Here is a 22,390-nt window from a genome sequence, read left to right as displayed (position 1 = left end):
TTTTAGTGATTTTTTTCTTTACAGTTAGTTTTGGACAATTTCATTTTTGTGTATCTTGGTATGACTTTATTCATATTTCTTTTGCAAATGTTCATTTTTCTTGGAAATGTGGTGTTATAATTTTAATTAAATTCAGAAATTTCAAATCTTTAAATATTTATTGTCTACCCCATTCTTCTTTGAGAATTCTGGTTACATGAATATAAGTTTCTTGATTTTGGCACAATGTGAGCTATCATATGACTGGTCTGTAAACTCTTCATGTTTACTTTAGACAACTTTTATTGTTATATTCATTTAAGTTTATAAATAACATTTTTAATATGCAATCTATTGTTAATCTCGTGTATTCTTTTCAGAAATATTTTTCTAAAATTCACTTTACATTTTATATCATTCACATTTCAATGTCTATAATTTTTAATTTGCTATATATTTATTATTGATTTTCAATGAAGTTAATGAGTTAGAAAAACTCAGTACACTTTATTTTCAGTAAAATTTTAAAAGACTACTTGAATGTATTAATATGTTTTACTGTATAATTACAGCTAATATCATTCTAAACAACAAAATACTTCTAAATGATAAACTTTTTCATTTTACTCAAGAATAAAAATAATAGGCAATACTTTCAAAAACAAAACAAAACAAAATTTAAAGACCTCATCCAAAAATGAGCATCTAAGTAAAATGAACACACAATTCTCAGAGAAAGAAATACAGTCAGCAAATAAATACATGAAAAAATGCTCCACATCACTAGCCATTCATGAAATGCAAATTAAAACAACACTGAGAGGCCGGGGAGATGGCTCAGTGGAATAAGCGCTTCCCTGGCAAGTGCAAGAGCCTGAGTTCAATCCCTGGTTCTGCAAAAAAAAAAAAAAAAAAAAAAAAACACTGAGTTACCATCTCACCCCAGAAAGAATGTCTATTATGAAGAAATCAACCAACAACAAATGTTGTAGAGGCTGCGGGAAAACTTCTCTACTGCTAGTGGAAATGTAGGCTGGTGTAACAATTATAGAAATCAGTGTGGAGACTTCTTTAAAAACTAGGACTGGAAATCCCATTCAATCCAGCTACCCCCCTTCTGAGAATTTTCCCAAAAGAACTGAAAACATCATATCAGAGTGATATATGTGCACCTATGTTTATAGCAACACAATTTGTGATAGCCAAATCTTGGAAACCAACCAAAATGCCCATCACCTGAGGAATGGATGAAAAAGATGTGGTGTTTTCATACAATGGAGTTTTACTCAGCTATAAAGAAAAATAAACTCAAAGCCTTCACATATAAGTGGATGCCACCTGAAGATATAAGTGAAATAAACCAGATGTGTAAATATTCTATTGTCTCCCTAGTGCAAGAAGTAAAAAGAAGAAATGAAAATTGAAAGGTATAACACAGTTAAATGGAAAACTAGAACTTAAGATTTAAACAACGAAGGGAGAGAAAGGAGAAAAGTTAGGAAATATGAGAGGGGCAAAACCATACATTTATTTAAACAAGGTGGTTAAGGCAATGGTCCTAAGAATCTCCATTAGGTTTTGTTGGGTTTTTTGTTTGTTTGTTTGTTTTGGGTTTTTTGGTTTTTTTGCAGAACCATTAGGTTTTTGAAAATAACACTTAATGGGTAGAATTCTCACCCTGACTAACTATATATGCTGATATCTGTGAACACAGCATCTACACTGAGGATAGCAATGTGTAATACTAAAACCATGCTTGAAATAACTGTCATTTTGGTCATCTAAATACATACTGCTTCTAATGTAATACCAATTATTGCTATTCTTTCTTTTTTTGTTAATTTTTCCTTTTTTATTTTTTAAAGAGAGTACAAATTGGAATTAAAGCAGAAAAATTACAAGTGATACAGAATTTCATTTAACAAAGTAATACGAATTTTGCAGTATTTGTTGTAATACATAGTGTTGTCTTCCAACCAGTTATTCATGTTACCATATATATGCATGTGAAACTGGAAGAAATATGTAAGAAACTATGATGAGAAAAAGTACAAACAATTGAAAATAGGAGATGAAACAAATTAAAGCATTAACTGCTTCTTTCCGTAGACCAGTAGAAATGCACAGTACAGTGGTCGAAAGCATTCTGCTTGCATGCATAGATAAATCTTTTCCCCTACTCCTTCCCATGTCCTTCTCCTCAACTCACTGTCTCTTTCCTTTTAAATCAGTTCATTCCCTTTTCCTTTTTTTTTGCAATAAAAATCTTTATTTCATATAAAAATAATATGTTTCATTAGGATAAAGGAAATGTACATTCTTATCTTGAATCTCATTTTTTCACTGCTATTCTTTCTCTAATGTAATTATTTTAAAAAGGTAATAAAAGAAAACAAGAAACAAGAAAAAATATCATAGGATTTTCCTGCTACAATGTTGTAAATGGTCTGACTTCTAAATTTCTGTGTAAAAATATGACCAAAAAAATCTACAAGGTGCTGAACTTGGTTCCAGCATAAATCTTGAGGGGATTTGTTTGACCTTATCAGATACAAAAGTTTCTTTTTTTTCTTTTTCTTTTTTTTTTTTTTTTTTTTTTTTTTTTTTGCAGAACTGGGATTGAACTCAAGTCCTTGTGCTTGCCAGGCAAGTGCTTGTTCTACTGAGCTATCTTCCCAGCCCCAAAAGTTACGTCTTGCTTTAACTTGGTCTTAACCTACTAGCAAAAAATACAACCATGAGATATAAAAAGTAATGCCATATTAATATGCTGAGCTGTAAAAGGCTCAAGTCAACAACTGACAATTGCCAGTTCTGCTGATAACCCACTACTATTATGAACTATTGGACTTTATTAAGTTATTATGCTGAATTTAAGTACCTATAATCTTTATACTGTTTTCAGCTATGAAAAGGTCCTTTAAAGACTCCTCCAAATACAGCTTCTTTAACTGCAGTGGAAAACCCATGTTGGAAAAAACAAAATGAAAAAGGGGGATATGTTGGGAGTCGAGAAGCTAGGAAATCAATCAAATATATGTAGGTGGGACTTGACCCAGTGCCTCAAGTAAACAAGTTGTGTCACTCCTGAGATGAACATCCTGTCTGGTTAAGATTTGCTATCAGTTTCTAGGCAACCTCATATCATACCTTACTAACATCACAAAAGTGTAAATAAAGGACAGTTTTGTGAAAAAAATGGGGGAAGGAAATATATATATATATATATATATATATATATATATCCACATGTTGTAATCTGAGGACAGTAGTATAAAGTGAATAAATATAATGTTTCTTCTGTTTCATATTTTCAAAATTTGCAAATGTACGTTCATAGATATTTTAAGAGAAAACTATGCTCATTGTTCTATAGCAGAGTCTTCAGTGTTGGATTTTCAGATTGCTAATATCTGATTGTTTACCTAGATGTTTTTAGTGGAGCTATAGGATTGTTGGGATGTGGTTTCTTCCCTCATGGAACTCATTTTTCTTAAAAAGTACTGCAAGACAAATGAATTCAGTAATGGAGTCAACTTTTAGCATAACTCATTTTGCATTATTCCAGCCTTTGCAGAGACGCAGGAAATAGAGGCAGAGATAAAAATGTGTAATTGCTGAAAAGTAACAGGGTGTTCTATTGCTGAATAAGAGACTATATAATCTATAAGAAAATCTTAACTTTAAAGGATTTAAATCCCATGGCATTCCTATTGAGTGATTGTTGCTCTCCCTTTGAATGGCATACTCTTGAAAGTTATCAACCTGCTCTTTACTATTGTAACCCAAGGGCCTATCATAACCACCAAATAACCAATACATGCTGAACTAATACTTGATATTTTCCTGGTGTTAGAGATTAAACACAACCTTTGTGCTTCAATGGAATGAGTGGTCCTCATATAGAATCCATAGCAATCTTGTTTCTACATTCTGCTACTTGTGTATTTAGTAATTTTAGGTGTTCTACATTTCTAGAGAATAAGATTAACATTTAAAATTTTTAATTTTAATTTGGCATATAGCAAATAAGGGAGATTATTTGAGTTTGATTATTGTGTTCATCACTTTGTGCTCATCATTGAATTTGTAATATGTAACCAAAAATATGTACATCATTTTGTGTTGCTTTCTTTCAGTAATCCACAAACTTCTTTTATAGTCCTAATTGTGTTCATACTGATCTAATGATACAACATCTTATCAACTGCTGGAGTGTAAGGTGCATGGGGTCAGGAAGGTGGGTATCTGTGTGGTATGCTCGTAATTCCTAGTTGTAGTATGGGCTAGTTATATAGCAAGAAATCTACAAATGCTTGTGGAAAGTAGGTGGAACTTTAAAAATTCGCATAGAGATCAAAATGTAGCTCATCAATATTTAGAATAGACATATGTAACCCCACCTAGTGGTAAAACCAGGTATTTTCTGAAGTGCACCCTGAACATTCACAGTCGGTAAGATTTTTGAACATCTTTTGGCCTCTGGTAAGAGAGAAAGAGATGAATAAATTACATGCCAGTCCTTTTGATGACTTGTGAGTGATGAATAAGACAGTCACAAACAAAAATGGGTATAGGATATCCTTTAACTAACATCACTTTAGTTCCTGTTTCCTAACCTATAAGATTTGGAGTTGGTAGATAAAGGTGGTAGCTGTCTTTAAGCCTGTAATACGTAATAACAAACCTTTCCGCCCAAACTGCAGCCCAACACCCACTTATTTATCACACAGTGCCCAACACTGCCCGTATGTGTATGGTTATCTGATGCGAGGCTGCTGGGCCAGCTTGGCTCATGCGCTGACAGAGAGGGTGCTGCGTGTCCTCTGTGGCACACATGCCGTAGATTCCCCACCACTGCTGTAGGAGGTGGGTGCTAAGGGGTGTGATGCAGAAGCCAGTGAACTCCAATGCAAACTGCAGCAGTTACAACCAGTACCAGAAACATTCATTTAGGATTGATTGTATGAGAAGCACCGTTGTTTTCACTTCATGCACATTATCTCACTTAATCCCTTTAATAATCTCATCAGACTATTATTAACTTCATTTTACTACTTAAGGACTTAAAAATAGAGAGATCAAGTTATTTATCTCTGGCCACACAGCTAACAAATAGTTTTGTTTTAAACTCAGACCCTTGCCTGGTAACAGGGAACTGTATGCACAGTAATTTTGGATACTTTATAAAGAGAAAGACTTAATTTTTGCTCACTGTATCAGAGAATACTTCAAGGAAGTAGCACTTAAATTGGGCCTTAAAGAATGTATCTTGAACTGATTGTGTGGTAGAGTCAGAATTTGATTATTAGATTCAGAATAATAAAATTTAAAAGCCATCTGTTTCAAGTCCCTAATTTGCATAGCAGAAAACTAGGATCTATGAGGTTAAGTGACTTGCTGTAGGACATATGGCTGATTATTGGCACTAGAGCTGTTCTCCTAACTCCACTAGCCAGTGTCATTTATGCCCTTTGTGCATGCTAGCTCATGTTCAGTCTGGTTTTTCATGACCGCTTTTTAATATGATTTCCTAACATATTTTACAGCTTCCAAATGAGGCCTTTTTGTATGTCTATATATGATGATAATTTTAAGCTAGGAAAGATTCAGGGCAGGCACAGAAGAGTGGGACATTAGAAATTTACAGAAATGTGGAGATTTATACCTTTCTATCTTTTTTGCTAGTATGTTTGATACATTACCTCTGTTTCCTCTGATAAGTATAGATGAGAATTGAAAGGCTACTAGTAAAGCTCAGAAAGAAAAAGTTTAAAATTCCATAAAGACGATGACCGCTTCGCATTAGATTTTTCACTCAATAACCTGAGATATGTCCATTTCCCAGTAGTATTAGCCCAATCCTTTTTGTCATTCAGCTATAAGGATAACATAAAATAAAATAATGTACATACATGAAGCAAATGCAGAGTCCTGGCACACTTGTCTCTTCTTTAGGTGCAAACGGTTCCTTGCCTCAAAATGTACTACCATTATGTAATTTTAATGTTTCTTTAGCTGAGTTGCTATGTGAGATTTATACAGTGCTAAATAGTCAGTGTGGGACTTGGATAAATACTCATTGAAAAAACATTTATATTACTTTTGAGTGCTCCCTGTTAATTCTTTTCTCCTCCTCAATGGCAGTCTATGTCTGGGACTTGAAGTGTTTCTCTTTTTCGTTCTTTTTTTCTGTTCTGTACTTTCTGAGCAATTTTAAACAAAAAATTAAACCTTTTCAGCAAAGTCTGAATCAGCAGATATTGTCATAATTTTGGTATAGCCTTTTTATAGACAAGCTAGATTACAGTAATTAGCCTGTGCATTTCCTCATTAAAATGTCATTAGTGAAATCTTTGTTCTTTTAAAATCTTCCACATAAAGTTTATTGCATTATATTCTGTCGTTAACAGTTTACCAGGAACCACATTTGAGAAACAAGGATCATTCTGGACTGTCTAAAGGGTAATGGCCAGAGTGCAGATTTGGGTGTAGGTAAATCTCTGTCTCCACATTGGGCAGTGGCCCACTTTATGAGTCACCAGTGATGCCTGTGAGTCCCTCTTCACACTGTCTACTGGAAACCTTATAGGTATATGGACACCTATCAAATCTAGAGTTGTTTAAGAGACTAAACTCTTATCTGCATCAAGTTTGTTTTTAGTTTTCCTGGTAGAATTGTAGACTGTTCAGAAATTGATATGTAACAATAAGTTTATCTTCTGTTATAGTGATATTAAATATAGTATTAAATGGACAAGAATATATGCTTTAAAATTAGACCATCATGGATTCAAAGCCTCCCTTCACCTTCACTGCTGATATAACATTGACTATTAGGATACTTAATTGTATAAACATCAGTCATCTTGAGTAGTATACTATACCAGTAGTATATACCTTATGGACATGTAGTTAAGACAGCGATCTGAAATATATGATCTACTAGTATGTTGTTACTTTTATAATTTAATTTTTAAAAAATCTTTTATTATTTACTTATTTGGTACAAGGTCTCACTATGCAGCTCAGACTCATAGTGATCCTCCTGTCTCAGCCTCCCCATTTGCCACCACTCCTGGTTTTGTTGGCCTGTTCAATGCAGGGGCCGCCACAGCATGCAGTACTGGAGATCAAACCTGGGTCTTTCTGCTTGCCAGGCAGGTACTTAGACCGCTGAGCTATCTCACAAGGCCCTAATTCTATAATTTAAAAAGCATCTGTTTGTATAAATATTCATTTTTTTTTTCTCAGAAACATCTTTGACTTTGGAAATCCAACCATGGGCACTAGGGATGTAATTTTTCGATGGAGCTTTTGCTTTAATGTGCACAAAGCCAGAGTTTGATTCCTAGCACCTACCCACACACATGCACAAACTCCTTCAACATGAGTGGATTAGGAGATTCCTAGAGAGATGACTGAACTGTGGGAGTGGTGCTCTCATCAGTGAATTAATCCTTGGATACTGATAGCTGCATGGCTGTCAGAGTTAGAACCCCATTGGATAGGAGTTACTGGTAGCATGCTTTTGGAGGACATGTCTCACTCTGATTCCCCGGTGCTCTGCTTCCTGACCCCCATGAAGTGAGCAACTTTGCTCTGCCATACCCTTCTGCCATGATGTTGGTGGATTGGAATCAGTTTATCATGCTTTTAAGACAAACTGGACTGAAATTTACCATGTCTTCCTTTAAGTTATACATGCCAGGCAGTTTGGTCACAGCTGATTAACACATGGAACAAAAGGAGGCATAGACCTAGGACCCACTGGTCAGGAGGGCAATGTTTAAGGATCGCTCAGGAATTGGAGGCCAGCCTGGTCAAGGTTGGAACACTTCTTCAAAGAAAGAAAGAAAAAGAAAGAAAGAAAGAAAGAAAGAAAGAAAGAAAGAAAGAAAGAAAGAAAGAAGACAGAAGAAAAAGAGTCCTAACCTTAAATTTATCTCAACTATTTTAACATCATTTCTGTGCACAGTGATAAACAAGTGGAAGGATCAAGTAAGGAAATGCATCTTGATGACCCCATGAAACAACTAGATCATTAATTAAATACCTACAGATAAATTGCAAAGTGCATGGTACAGTCTTTAATGCTTTTATAGCATTTCAGTGTTCTAGACGTTTTTAGAGTAATATGTAATCATTTGTTATGAGAAAACAGGTTATATAAAAGTCAGGTAATGTAAAAGTATTTATATTAAGAATCAGCTCTGAGCAATGCATTGTGATTTTGTGCTGGAAATACTGTGCCGAACAAGAAGAAAAGACCTGCTCTCAAGGCACTAACGTGCTAGTGTAAGAAGTTAGGTTATAAACATGTAAAGAAGTAAATCATTACTTGTGTGGCTATAGAGAAGATAACTTAGATTGATGTCACAGAGTATGGATAGTCAAGGTCAGAGTAAAGACTTTTTGAAGAATGGTAGAAGGAAGTCTAAGTATTCCAAACAGAAGAAATAGTAAGTACAGTAACAAAATAGGTGTTTGTTGAACAGATAGCTAGTGCAGCTAAACATTCATGGTGTTATGGTTTGTGTCTAAGTGCCCCCCCCCAAAAAAAAAAAGCTTTAGGCAGTCATGGGGCAGCTTCTAGAGTTTGTGATTAATTCATGATCCAATGCTGGGATTATGGATGTGAGTGCTAGACCTGCCCTAGGGCAGATATCCTGAATACAATACAAGGAAGGGAGAGAGGCTTGCTAGCTACTACAGCTGCTGTCCTCACTTTGCTCTTTGCTGTTTTCCACCATGAACTGCTGCTCTCTTCCATGTGCCACTCTGCCTTGGAGCTGGCCAAGTATAGACTGAAACCTCCACTAACTGGAGCTAAATTTTAGGTATTGGGTATTTTGTCCTAGCAACAAGAGAAAAGTAACCAAGACACATAGTTAAGTGAAGAAAATAGAAATAGAAGGTGCCTCATGGAGAGCTTTTAGAGTTTATGAATATAAAGTTGATTTAAAATGTGGAATTAGATGTCCTTGGACTATTTTAACCTGGGAAGTGACGCAGATTTTCACTCTAGAAAATTATTATGGCCATCATGGGAAGGATGGACTGCATGCTCACAAGTGTAGAGACTAGGATGTCACCTTACATGTGTCAAGAGATAAGTGGTAGGATTATAATACCAGGATAGTAGCAGGAAAACATTACTTGTACTCAGGCATATTTTGAATACAAACTAGACAGGACCAAGTAAATGGGGAATGGCATATAAAACAAAAGAAGCTCCATGGTACCTTAGTTCACAAACTTAATGCTTTCCATGATTGGAATCTTTTCCACAATTCTAATTGCAACCAAATGGTAAGCATAGGGTACCACTGTTTCAAGTGTTACTTAAAGAATTTTAGCTTGAGTAACTGGATTGATGATGTAATTTACATGTTACGGGAAAGATTATGTGCAGATAAATTTGAAGGGTGGGAATCAGGGGACTAATGTTTTTCTTTTGATATATTATGAAGGAAACAGTAACTGCTAACAAAGAGATTAGCCAGGGAGTTAGAGCCTAGATGATCAGAAGGATGTCCAGGCTGGAGAGACACATTTGAAAGTCATTATGTAGGACTCAGACTTTGGGACACTTTGGATCCATAGCACAAGAAAGTAAAGAAGGTGGCACAGAACAGAATGCTGTTTTTAGGAGCAAAGGCAATAAGGAAGGGCAAGTCAATGTTGTAAGATAAGCAGGGAGTCACAGACATGGAAAAAACTGTATTTTGTTAGTGAGGTTACCCTGTCATGTCTGTGCTGTGGAGATGGTGAACATGATCAGGACAAATAACTGTCCATACAATAGGACTTCAACCTTTAAGTTGTATCTGTAATACACCAATAATGAAACAAAGGCTTCTCATTCCACCCAACATATCTATTACATCTGGTCTTTCCAGTCTAGTGTAGTATCATTTGTTAGTTGTCTCTCAAAACTTGGAGAAAAAGATGTTGAAGGAACATTTTCTTCTGGCCTTGTTCATTTGAACTCCCCCCATTATAAAAGTAATGGAGCTTGTCACAGGAAAACTGTAAGTATAAGAAAAGAGAAGATGGGTTTTTAAACTAAACATGGGAACAAAAGTTTACATGAAGGACATAGGAATTAAATCGTATGCATTCTGTCTCATCCCAGTTTTGTAGTAGTTTGGTGGGTGCCTCTTCCCTGTGATACCAGCTCAGCTTTTGTCAAACATAAAAGGTGGTGGCTGTTCTCTCCCCCTTCGCATCCCTGTCTCCTTATTCTACATGCAGATGCAGCACTCTTCTGAAGAACTTTTAGCAATGCCTTCTTTCTAAAATGAAAGCATTTTCCCTTCGCGATTAGCATCTGTTTATAGAATTGTTCATATTTTCCTAATTAGATCCTGCATAGAAATGCAAAGGCTGCTATGTAAAAGGATAATGAATCTTTATTGCACAGTTGAAATCAGATTTGTGCAAAAGGCACTTTGAAAACAGTAATAAGCGGAGACATGTATTAAATCACCCAGATAAGGCACCCTCTTTATATTTTCTATTTATAAATGGAAATTATGACTACCCAGTGGATTCCGTATGATATTTCCTATTACCAGTAAGGATTTTTAGTGTGGACTATAGAAGTTATCTAAATTCAAAAGCCTTTGTGGAATGATAGCTCTAAAGAATATTTCTGGAAGGAGCCAAGACAGTGTGGAGAAGGCCTTTGTCTTTTTCCTTTGTATCTCTGGCGGAGGCACAGTGTTGCAAATGGTAGGAAAAAAAGAAACCATTTGAAATAACCACAGGCAGCCCACTGTCCATTTTGTATGTCCTTATACTCTCATCTTTACGGTTTCCCCTTGTATGCATCATTTCATGGCAAATGCAGAATTTATTCCCAGACTAAACCCTTCTCTTGTGATTATCTCTTTACTTTTTTAGTAAGCTTCAGAAAGATAGAGGAGGATGCACTGGGAAGAAGGGTAAGAAAAAGTGGTAGGAAGCCAGGAAAGTCAATGTCAGATGAACTGCCCAGGCTGGATATTATGGCTGCTAGGGACCTGAGAGAGTATCATGTGTCTTCTGTGTCTATTTTGCATTCATAGCTTTATGTAAGATGGCAGTTGCTCCTGGACTATGCTTAGTATCGATTTATTCTCCGTCATGCCAGACCATTTCAGCATTACTAAAGGGGGAAAACTCTGTACTTCCCCACAGCTAAAGTGTGTCTTTTTAACCCTTCTGTTTTCTCTTTCTTCTTACTGGCTTTTCTCCCTTAATGAAACTCCCCTTTCCCACCACCTGGCCCTTTTTGTTTTCCTGTTTTAAATAAAAATGAAGAGCTCCATATTACAAGAGCATTCTGAGAATAAATGGCATAGACTGTTTTGGACAGCAATATATCAGTTAACAACTCAGACCTCTGAAAAAAGCCTGCCAGTGTTGCTCACTTCTAGAGGAAAGACTTCATTTCAAGCAAGTTTTATGGTGGCAGGATCTGAGCCCTGCTGAGTAATAACAAAAGGGAATGAACTGATGCTAAATTTGGAGACCAAAAATACCAACATTTTTCACCTGCTTGAACTCTTACTGTTTTCCCCTGTTGCTGCCTTGTGCCTTTTCTGCACTTCAGAAAGAGGAACTGGTTATCTGGATATCTGAATTCATAACATCTGCTTAGCAGTTTCACCAGTTCATAGTTGGAACTCATGCCCCTATTAGAATTCTTTCCTTTTCCCTCTGCTGCATTAGTTGGGAGGCTGGGACTAACCTCCTGAATTGATTTGCATACATTCATGTTACCTAGCTTAGAGGACATATGGCACTGTGGAACAGTTGGATTTATTTCTGTTCCCTCAAATGAAGTTCACCCCAAATTGGACAACTTTGGCATTTGTTCTGTGTTACAAAATTTCCTAGTTCCTTTTTGTATAGACAAAAGCAAGAAAGTTTTGGCAAAATAGCAGCAATTAGTTACTTTAAAGAGAACATTAATTTGCCTTCCCCTCTTTTCCTCTTTACAATTTCTAGTAAGAAAAACAACGTATGCTGGATCTTGCAGCACTACATCATGTAAAATGTCTACCAACGCACACTTGACTGAAAACATCTTTAAGTCATTTTGTTATTGCAATTCAGTGCCTTTGTCTCTACTGCTTTTTGTTTCTTCATTTCAATTGTTATCTAATTGTCTCAAAGCTGGGGGATCACAGCATCATCCATGTGTAAAAAGAAAATAAAGCTAATAATACAAAAATAACTAAGTCGGTGTGAAATGCTACAAAAAGCTATTTTAAATGAACTTCAACTCTAAATCTTTTTTTTTTTTTTTTGGAACTGGGGATTGAACTCAGGCCCTTGTGCTTGCCAGGTGACTAATTCTGATATATAAAAATAATCCTGCTTTTGCAATACTGCTGATTTATTTTTCCATCCCATTTATTATTTTTTTAATTTTAAGATGGGATGTTACTAATTTGTACATACTGCTTGAAATTGTAATCCCCCTGCCTCAGCCTCCTAATGTGCTAGGGATTGTCTGCATGCACCATTGTACCCAGTAAATGATTTTATCTTTTTAAGGAAAATTATTTGTTGCCTTCCTTAGGGAGGAAGTAAGTGAGCCCTTAGGAGATGTCTCTTAAAATGGGAAATAGTTTTGTTTGGATACGGATGGCATATTTTTTAATGAATCCTAGCAGGATCCACATGTTAAAAGGAAAATAGTATAGGCTTCAGACAGCAGGTCCCAGTGTTGAGTTGTAGTTTTATTTGTACTTAAAGAATGGCTTTAGAAAATGTCCTTACTTCTTCCAAATTATCATAATGATAACACATGTAATGTAATATTTAAGAAAAAAGTGAGATGGCAGATTTGGAAGTACTCATTATGGTACTCTGTACAGCACTGGCATTGGTGGTCCATAAATATTTATATGATTTCATTCCAGAAGGGAACTGCTGTACTCCCCAGATTTGTGTGATGCCCCCAGAGGAAGACTGGACTTCATTATGTATGCAGGGTCTTCAAAATAGAGTTAGATTTGTCAGACAGTATGCTGTGTTTTTTCTTACCTTTTGATTTATAGTAGAAGGTAGTTTGTTTTTAACTCTGTGCTCCAAACTGGTGGCTTAATGAAATAAGTTTATTGAGTATCACAGAGGCTGTGGTTAAGAAAGCAAGTTTCATGTGACTGTATTGGTATGTCTGAGCAGATGAAGAGAAAGGACAGATTTCTACCTAACCCCATTTACCTCTTCTCTTTTTTTCCCAAGCTCATTCTTATACTGCAGCATTTAACTTATAATCTGTTAATTAAATCATTTCACTCCATTTTATGTAATTTTTAATTTAGCATTCATTTTCAACTTAGCTTTTGGCTTCATTTACAGATAATAAACAGAGTTGCATACAACACATGTTCCACAAAACACTCAGTCATACACATACAGATGCCAATAATTTTTTCCAGAATGTCAGGCACATTAAAATTAAAGGCAGCCTCTCCCCTCACCCTTTCCATTACTGAATGTGCACCCTGTTTGAATAATACATACTTCCTGACAGTCAGCAGTAGGCTAATGTGTAAAAATTATGTGCAGCATGTCACTGGTACCTTTTTGAAAATTCATGGTTTTCTGGGGCACAGTCTGCAGAAGATTTCTGGAATGGTAACTCCTATACCTTGGATCTGCACCTTTGGCTTAATTTATACACGCAAGAGAAGCTTTCTGGATTTCTGTGAATTTATAACCATGTGTTCATTCTTGAGAAAAAAAAATGAGCATGACATTCAAATTACTCCTTCTGAGCTTATCTTTTGAATCATAGTCAGAATGTATGAGTATTTTTAGCTTTAGGTGAAATTGCAGTGTTCTAGGCTTTGAACTCCAGTTTACAGACTGCTTCAGCAAGATAGATACCTGTATATAGGTACTTGTGTGTAGTTGTCCACATCCTTTTGGTTCATCTCCTTTCTTTGTTCCTGTGTATAGTTTGATTTTTATATAGAAAAGTTTCCATGATTGCATGTAACTTAAGCTCAAGCATAGTAATTTTTGTTTCCTTGTCCAACATCTGACTTCAAAGGGGTATCCCTTCATCATGCTTTTTTAAACACTAGCCAGTGAATCCTTGAAGTTCACTGAGCCTGAGCTGTGTGCTAGGCAGTGTGGTAGGTGCAGGATTGTGCTGGTGATCAAGGCCAGTGTGGTCTCTTCACTGATCAAAATGATACTCTAAATTTTTTTCTTATTTATTTATTGGATACAGTGTCTCACTGTGCAGTTCAGGCTCATAGTGATCCTCCTGTCTCAGCCTCAGTGCTGGGATTACAGGTGTGTGCCATCACCCAAGATTCCAGGACCAGCATAGTATACCGTACCGGAGATTGAACTCAGGTTCTTGCACTTGCCAAGCAAGTGCTTAGACCATGAAGCTATCTCCCCAGCTCAAGAAAATATTCAAGTATGAAAACGAATACATTTTATGCATACTGGCTTCACGAGGGCAAATTTGTACAAACATACTTCTCTGCAAAATCTAAAAGAATATATCTGGGAGACCTCATCTTGTGTGGATGTTTGGAATTCCATCCCAAGTCTGGCAGCGTTTAAGCTGAGGTGTGCAGGATGCCTGGGATTTTGTAAGATGCAGAATACAGCTAGGAGGAACATTATATTCCAGGTTCTTGTTACTTTAGACCACATGGCTTGTGCCAGTCGGAAAGAAACTCAAGGACAGAGTGCCATGAAGTTAGCAAGATTGATGTTGCAGGCCCATGTAGAGTCATACATTATTACTCAACTGCTGTGAAACTTAATACTGACACAAGAATTCTGTCTGTTTACTCATTTGGTACTTGATGTTCAAGCTAGAGCTTGTCAACATACATTGTCCCATGACTCACTACCCTTTTATTTCTTTTTTTTTTTTTTTTTTTTTTGGTGGAACTGGGGATTGAACTCAGACCCTTGCGCTCACCAGGGAAGAGCTTATTCTACTGAGCCATCTCCCCGGCCCCCTCACTACCCTTGTTAGCCAAAACAATTTATTTGGTGTTAATTATACCTCCCAGGACCAATTAATGATGAGTATCAAGGTATTTCTGTAACATTAAATGGAAACATTAGATTTAATTCTAAGGGCGTTGATTCTAGGAAGATTCTATATCGGGACTCAGTAAGATTTAATTGTACTTAGAAAACAATCCCTTCGTACAAAATATTTGGCAGAGCGCTTGGAAGGACAGGTCAGGAGACCACAATAGAGCAGGAGAGAGCTGGGAGTGACCAGGATGACTCTGGTAGTGGCAGTGGAGATGGTAAGGAGTGGATTAAATTGAGAGCTCCTTAGGAATGAAATGGGTAGCACTTTCATCAACTGAATTTACGAAAAAGGAAAACTTCAAGAATAATATGAACCCTGAAGTTCTGGTTTAATCACTTGAGTAGATAGTCACAATTTTTTAAGTTAAAGGTGAAGTAATAGTTTTATATCTGTCTCAGGATAGCTATCTCAATGTAAAGGCCAGAAGTCATAAGCTTATGAAACATGTGACATTAAAATTCTTTTATACAGAATATTTTCTGTTTCAGCTGAACAATGGATTTCAGCTCAAATAATAGTTTTCCTAATCTGTTCTTCAATCATTATCTTTTGAAATTCTAACATAGCAACTCACATGGTGGCCCATTTAGAATTTTAAGATTTTAAAATAAATAATTTCAGAAATACCTAGCCTAATTTTAATCTAATTTTCTTTAGCATATGTATCCTTGAATTCTTTGCTAGAAGGATCTTGTACTTGCAATTGTTTGGTTCTCCCCATACTTTGAACTAAGGATATTTTCATTCTAATCCCACATTTTGAGTGTATGAAATTTTCATTCTATATTGAATCCAGAGAGAGTATTTGAAAGAAAATGTGGATCCTGAGTGGTATAAGATCAACTCAGTGTCATATCCCTCTACTTAATGTGTTATGTCTTTCATGTTAAACAAATGAGCTATAGTGGATGCTCCTGGTGCCCTGCCAATGTCCCATTGTCCTTCCTTTAGGGCACATCATCCCTATTTCACTTGCTAGTCTCTGTATTTATATGTCTATAGGATTTATCTGACCATTAAATTCTGTCTTGTCCAATAGGCAGGAAGTAAAAGAGAGCTGGTTCCTATCTGAGCAACCCTCAGCCAAAGGCTAATAATGGGAGTTGTGTAAATAAACCAGCAACCTTGCCCTTTAAGTGAGATAACTCTAAGAAGTACCTATTCTGTACTGGCTTCCAAAGTCTCCCCAGTGGGATTAATTTCTAGTTGCTCACAGTGCTAGTTTCTGAATGACACACAGTTGTTCTTTACCTACTGTGTTTGCCTTATTCCATCACTTCCCTTCTGTTTTCTGTTTTACTTCCTAAATAAACTTTTCAGGGCCTGCTTTGAGAGAATCCAAACTGAGATAACTACTGTAAATTTTGGTTTCCTCATCTTTAGAATGATTGTTTGCTTAGTTGGTTGCTTTCTACTGGGTATCTGTGTTATTCCTTCTGATTTTGTGCCACTTGCTACTCACACACACCTATCATTTAACACAAAATCTTGTTATCTTGCTCTTGTTATTCTGTTGAACTGAGCTTTTGAACTGTGTTAGATCCCCAGGTAGTCAAGAAATACTTTAAACTACAGAAGAATTGTGCGGTAGATAAATTATTTGAAGACCTGTGCTTCACAAACAGGTTTGTAGGATGGGGTATGTGTAGTCTGTAAGGCAGAGTACTGTATTGTGCTTCTTGAATAAGGGAATCTTTCTTGTTTTTTAAATCCTAAATATTTAAAATCTCCCATTTGTGTATGTTAGTGGTATACTTGACCACACTGTTCTGGCCTTGAAATTCCCTTGGCTTCCTTTTTTATCTTTCTTCCTCCCTCTGTGATACATACAGTATACTGTGTCACAAAAGCATTTTTCTGCAGTGGATAGTACTTTTGATGTTCTTCCGTAATTTTTCTGTGAAAAGTATTTCATGGGTACTTTTCCCTTTTAGTTCGTTTTCCCTACCTCTTCCCCTTCCGCTTTCCTTCCCTTCCCCCCACTCTCTCTTCCTTTTTTTATTCCCTCTTCAGTTGCTTCTTGTAGTTACTTGTCTATTCCAACCAATTATTCTGAAATTTTCCTGGCATGCTTCAGCTTTTATTAACAAGGAAAGGTGTTTTCTCTTTACTTAGAGTAAAACTGCAGAAAAATCCACCTGGTGTACAATATAGATTCTCAGTCTTCTAAACATAGGTCTTCCCAGCAAATTTTCAATCAGTGTTCACATAGCATAGGCTCTTCCACTATAGGTAGCCAGTCTTAAGGTGGGGACTGGAAAATAAAGAATGTGACTGAGACAGCCTGGATAGAATGATTTGGGGATTTGCAGGTGAGGCAAATCTAGCTGAAGAGAAGATACATTAAATGAAAGGTTCAGTAGTTATTTATAGTTTAGTGCACATTGCTGATTGGCATACTCTGTGTTTATTCCTACCTCATCCTAGTTATCTTATCTCCAAACACTAATATTCGAAAACTTTTATTTTCTAAAATCATAGCTAGGGGGGCGGGGAGATGGCTCAGTGGAATAAGTGCTTCCCTGGCAAGTGCAAGGGCCTGAGTTCAATCCCCGGTTCTGCAATAAATAAATAAATAAATAAATAAATAAAATCATAGCTAAGATTTTAAGTGCAGATTAGGCATACTTGCTCAATATTTAGAAGATGAAAATGGGGCAGGGGTCTTTCAGTTTTTGCTTTAGCTCCTTCTGTCTAACAAACAGCTTGAGGAGAAGGTACTTCTGCAGTGGTATTTCACTCTCCTGTTACCAGCATCCAGAATGTTAAATTTTGATCCTGGGCTGCTTCATTGCCAGTGCACAGCTGTGTGGTACATTAATAATCAGTATATTGATAGCCAGTAGATGCTTAAAATCACTCTGTGGCCTTTGCTTTATATACATGCTCATGAAAAAGTTGAATCTAATGATTGGACATAGATTAACAATTTACCATAGATTTTTTTCAACTTCAGCATAAGATTTTTGTTACTGTTTTCTTATGTCAAGAATTTTGCCTTTTCACTTAATGGAAGAACTTTATAGCTCCTCTTTGGAATAATTAAATTGCCAGCAGAAAAAAAAAAGGGGGGGTGCCGGGGAGATGGCTCAGTGGAATAAGTGCTTCTCTGGCAAGTGCAAGGGCCTGAGTTCAATCCCTGGTTCCACAAAAAAATAAATAAATAAAATAAGATAAATTGCCAGCAGTACTGCTTTTGCACTTTGGAGCCCATGATACATGAGGGATCCTTCAACAGACTGCAGTTCTGTGATAGTCGCGCCGATAGCCTGGATGGCTTCGAAGTGACTAACAGGCAAGTGTTTTATCTAACATGGATATGTGGGACTGGAAAATGATTCATATTCCAGGCAAGCCAGAGTAGGTGAAAGCAAGATTTTATCATAGTGCACAATTTAGTATGAATTACTAATTTCTGGAATTTCCACATAATATTTTTGAACCATAGTTGGCAGAAAGCAAATTGAAACGTTGAATAGCTCATACATTTTATTTGGTATTCCACTGAAAGTAAAAACTGGAATGTTTATGTGGGTATAGTTTTGCACCATCACAAAGTAAAAAAATTCTAAATTAAGCTATCTCAGGTCAGCAACTATCTCAATTCCTAAATTTGTGTGTTCCAACAAAGGCTTCTTCTGACTAGCAGAAAAAGACTCCACTGTAGCCCCATGTAGTGACTTTTATAAGAAGCTGTTTCCTATGTTAACCCTTTTGTGTAGGTCACTTCCCATCACTGAGGCAAGCTACCTGCTGCCTGAATTTTAAATAAAAAGGGAATTATTTTGGAACCTGATTTAATCCCTGGTCAGCTTGCTTCCAGGCAGAAACAGCATAGTGTGAAGGTGTGAGGGAGGAAAAGCCCTGACCTTGTGGCGGCCAGAAAACAAAAAAGAAAGGAGTTGAAGACAAGTACGCGCTTTCTAGGTAATGCCCCCTGCCCTGTGCCCTCCTCCAGCCAGGCCTCACTTCCTAAGAGCACATCCAGCTACTGACCCCAACCACAGGTGAATCTGCTGATGAGAGCAGCACCCCGCCCCCATCATCTAGTCACCATTGGAACACGTGAGCCTCTGGGGGAACATTTTAGTTCTAAACCCTAACACATTTACTATTGAAAGTTTCTCAAGTAGTTTCTGATTTTTTCCTTTTGGACTGAACTCCAAAAGAGATGTGTTGAAGCACGTTTTGTGCTTTAAAGTCCTAGAACTAGAGACAAACCAAATACACAAGATAGGTGGTAAGAAGATCTGCTAGCCTGCCACATGTATATACCATTCCATAATCCAGTGTCTACCAGAGTACAAGGCAGTTAATAATGCTTTATGTCTTCAGATCCTGCTTCTGCTTCATAGACTTCTCTTGGCTCCCCTGTACATTCATTTCCTGAAGATTCGTGTAGTGAGACTATTCCCTGTCGAGTACTATATCATTTGCCTTGAAGCAGATGACATTTTACTTTTCTTCTCACCTCAAAAAAAGGCACACTGTGGCAAAGTGGAGTGATTTGTCCACCCTTGAAAAAAGGAGAAAGGAAAGATTTATAATCCAGTGCTTCTCAATTCCTTGTAAGAAAAGGAGGGAGGAAAATCCCTCAGCCTGGTAATAAGAAAATGAGTGCCTAAATTGTCCGGGCACAGCGAGACAGCTGAAGGTTTGCACACAAGGGTAAGCCAGGGTTCCTGCCCTCAGGGTCTGGAATAGCCACAGAGGAGCACATTCCCACTTACTGTATTCCATTCATTATGTTAATTTTCCACCAAGTCCCAGCCCCACCTCCACCAATTATTTTTGTCTCAGCCTTCTAATTACAACATTATATGACCATTCAGACTGATACTAATTAAATCATTACTTAATTCACAAAGTGTGTGATAATGCTAATGCTTCTTGTCAGCTGAAATTACAACACGGTACCTACTTCCTTCATTCTCAGTAGAAGGGGCAGGAGTGGATCTTGCCCCAAACATCTTATGCTTCCCCTCTAATAGCTTACTCACCCATCATCTGTACCCTTCTTTTTTCTGAAAAATAGAAAAACAATGACAGATATAGCTCATGTACCTATAGTGTAGTATAGTTCATCACCATCATGTAAAATCATGACTGAGCTTTTGTGGAAAGTGTCTTGATATTTAAGGAAAAATAGTGTTAAGTTTTAGAGTAATGTTTGCGAACATATTTTCTTGTCATTTTTTCCCTTCATATTATATTATTTTTAACAGAGTGTAACAGTAGCTTGTCTCGTTTTTTCATTTTTAAAACAGATTTGTTTTCTGCTCAATTAGACTTGTGATCACAAGAACACAAAGTAGTATTTTTCTCCTTCTGGAGAGAGACACTGTATGATGGGCAAATTGTCAGGAATAATTATTCCAAATGAAGGAATAAAATCCAATGGAAAACATATCTCTTGCTAGTGATACACTTTTATTTAAGACACAATGAGCATCAAGTGCATTTATGACAAGGTGAAATTGACAAGTGGCCCTCTGCCATGATTTTATTTTTAATTGCTAGTAAACTAATTAGCCAGAACGACATGTTGTATAATCCACAAAACTGTTGCTCATGCATTCTCCACTAAAAATGAGATAAATGATGTGGAAAAGTTCTCCTTCAAGAGCTAACCCAAAAAAAAAAAAAAAAAATGTTTTAGAAATCTCTATGTCTAGATGTCACAGAGTAAAAGACTTCTCATTGCCCATGGGATATATCACATACTTTGAGATTTGACCAGGAATTAAGAAGCAAAATGAGTTTGTATTTATCTTCGTGACCAAATTGTGCATAAATCTAGCAAGGACTTCCTTAAATATATTTAAGTTCTGTGTAATTGACTCATGAAAGTCTGCGAATTGTGCTTGAGGAATCAGGCTTAAAATGCACCAATAATGGCTGCTCTAGTGCAAGGGGTAATAAACCTTTTCTACATATTGACAGAAAACTTGTGACTTTATAAGACATTCATTCGTTGACATAACTACTCAATATGTATTATAGTACAATAGTAGCTGTGAGTAATACATCAGAAAAGTGGTGTTCCAGTAGAATTTTATGGATTCAAAAGTTGGATTTCATGTAATGTCCCTTTGTCACAAATTTTTATTCTTTTAATTTGACTAAACTGTTGAAAAATGTGCAAACCGTTCTTAACTCAGGCTGTAAAAAGAGAGTGGTTTGGGTTTGGCCCCAAAGTTGGTTTCCAGCCTTGGCTCTTGTGCCTTGATGGATGCCAAGCAGAGCTATTAATTTCTTTACATTTTGCCTTGTGGCTAGCTGAGTGCTCAGCACTGAGAGATACTCACAGATGCAAGATTTTCCTGAAGAAGATTACAATTGTGAATGTATACACAGGACTGAGTCATAGAGTATTCAAAGTTAAATAGTAAATGTCATTCTGTGATAAATGCCATTAAAAATTGAAAAAAACGAGATCATTTCAGCTGAATGAGACACTCTGCTGAGACATGACTATCCAGGTAAGGTTGAAATTGTGGGAAATCAGCTGGACTCAGCTAAGGCTGTGAACCATGAGCTATCAGGAGCCTAATACTTTTGGGGGGGTAGGGGCTTGAGATGAATGAAAGTTTTAGTTATTCTCATCATTGCTCATTTCTTGCATAGTTTCCCACATCTTATTTCATCAGGAACATTTCAAACTATCATATGGCATTAAAGAATTTTACAGTGGATACCCAAGTATTTACCACCTAGATTAGTAATTTGTTGTACAACAATATCTGTTCTCCAGTTTATGTTTTACTTATTCTGAAGTGTTTCAGACATGTTCTTTCTTTTAAGTAAATTTTGCATACTAACTGGAATTTAACATGAATTTATAGGGTTTTTAACAAAATATCTGCATAACATTTACATAAAGTGATGTGTATGTAAATGTAGCTTCTCTGAGATAGCAAGTCTTATCCTTATGTACTCTACATCTCTATTAAGGCATTCCCAGTCATGGTCACTACAGAATTTCCTTCCATTCAATTCTTATTGCCAGTTCATGCTGGAGGAACCAGTGTTCTAATTTCTGAACTTTAGGTTAGTTTGGCCTATTTTAGGGTGCATGTAGACGCTATCATTTTTTCGCTTCTCAACATCATATATTTGGCCTTTATTTGCTTGATGTACTATTCTCAAAAGAAAAAGGATCAAAATGCATTTATTTCTCCAGGGGGAGTACAGATGTCCAATATTCTACTTATGAAAACAAACAATTTTGATCAAGTATATGTGTATATGTAATCTTCTGTAATTATTAAATTCTCAATGGATTAAATCTTTCACATTAACATATTGTCAATGTCCACAATGCTCCAGAATTTT

This window comes from Octodon degus, unplaced genomic scaffold (genome assembly GCF_000260255.1).
Source record: "Octodon degus isolate 3935 unplaced genomic scaffold, OctDeg1.0 scaffold00035, whole genome shotgun sequence".
Taxonomy (NCBI): Eukaryota; Metazoa; Chordata; class Mammalia; order Rodentia; family Octodontidae; genus Octodon; species Octodon degus.
This window is presented reverse-complemented; position numbering follows the sequence as displayed.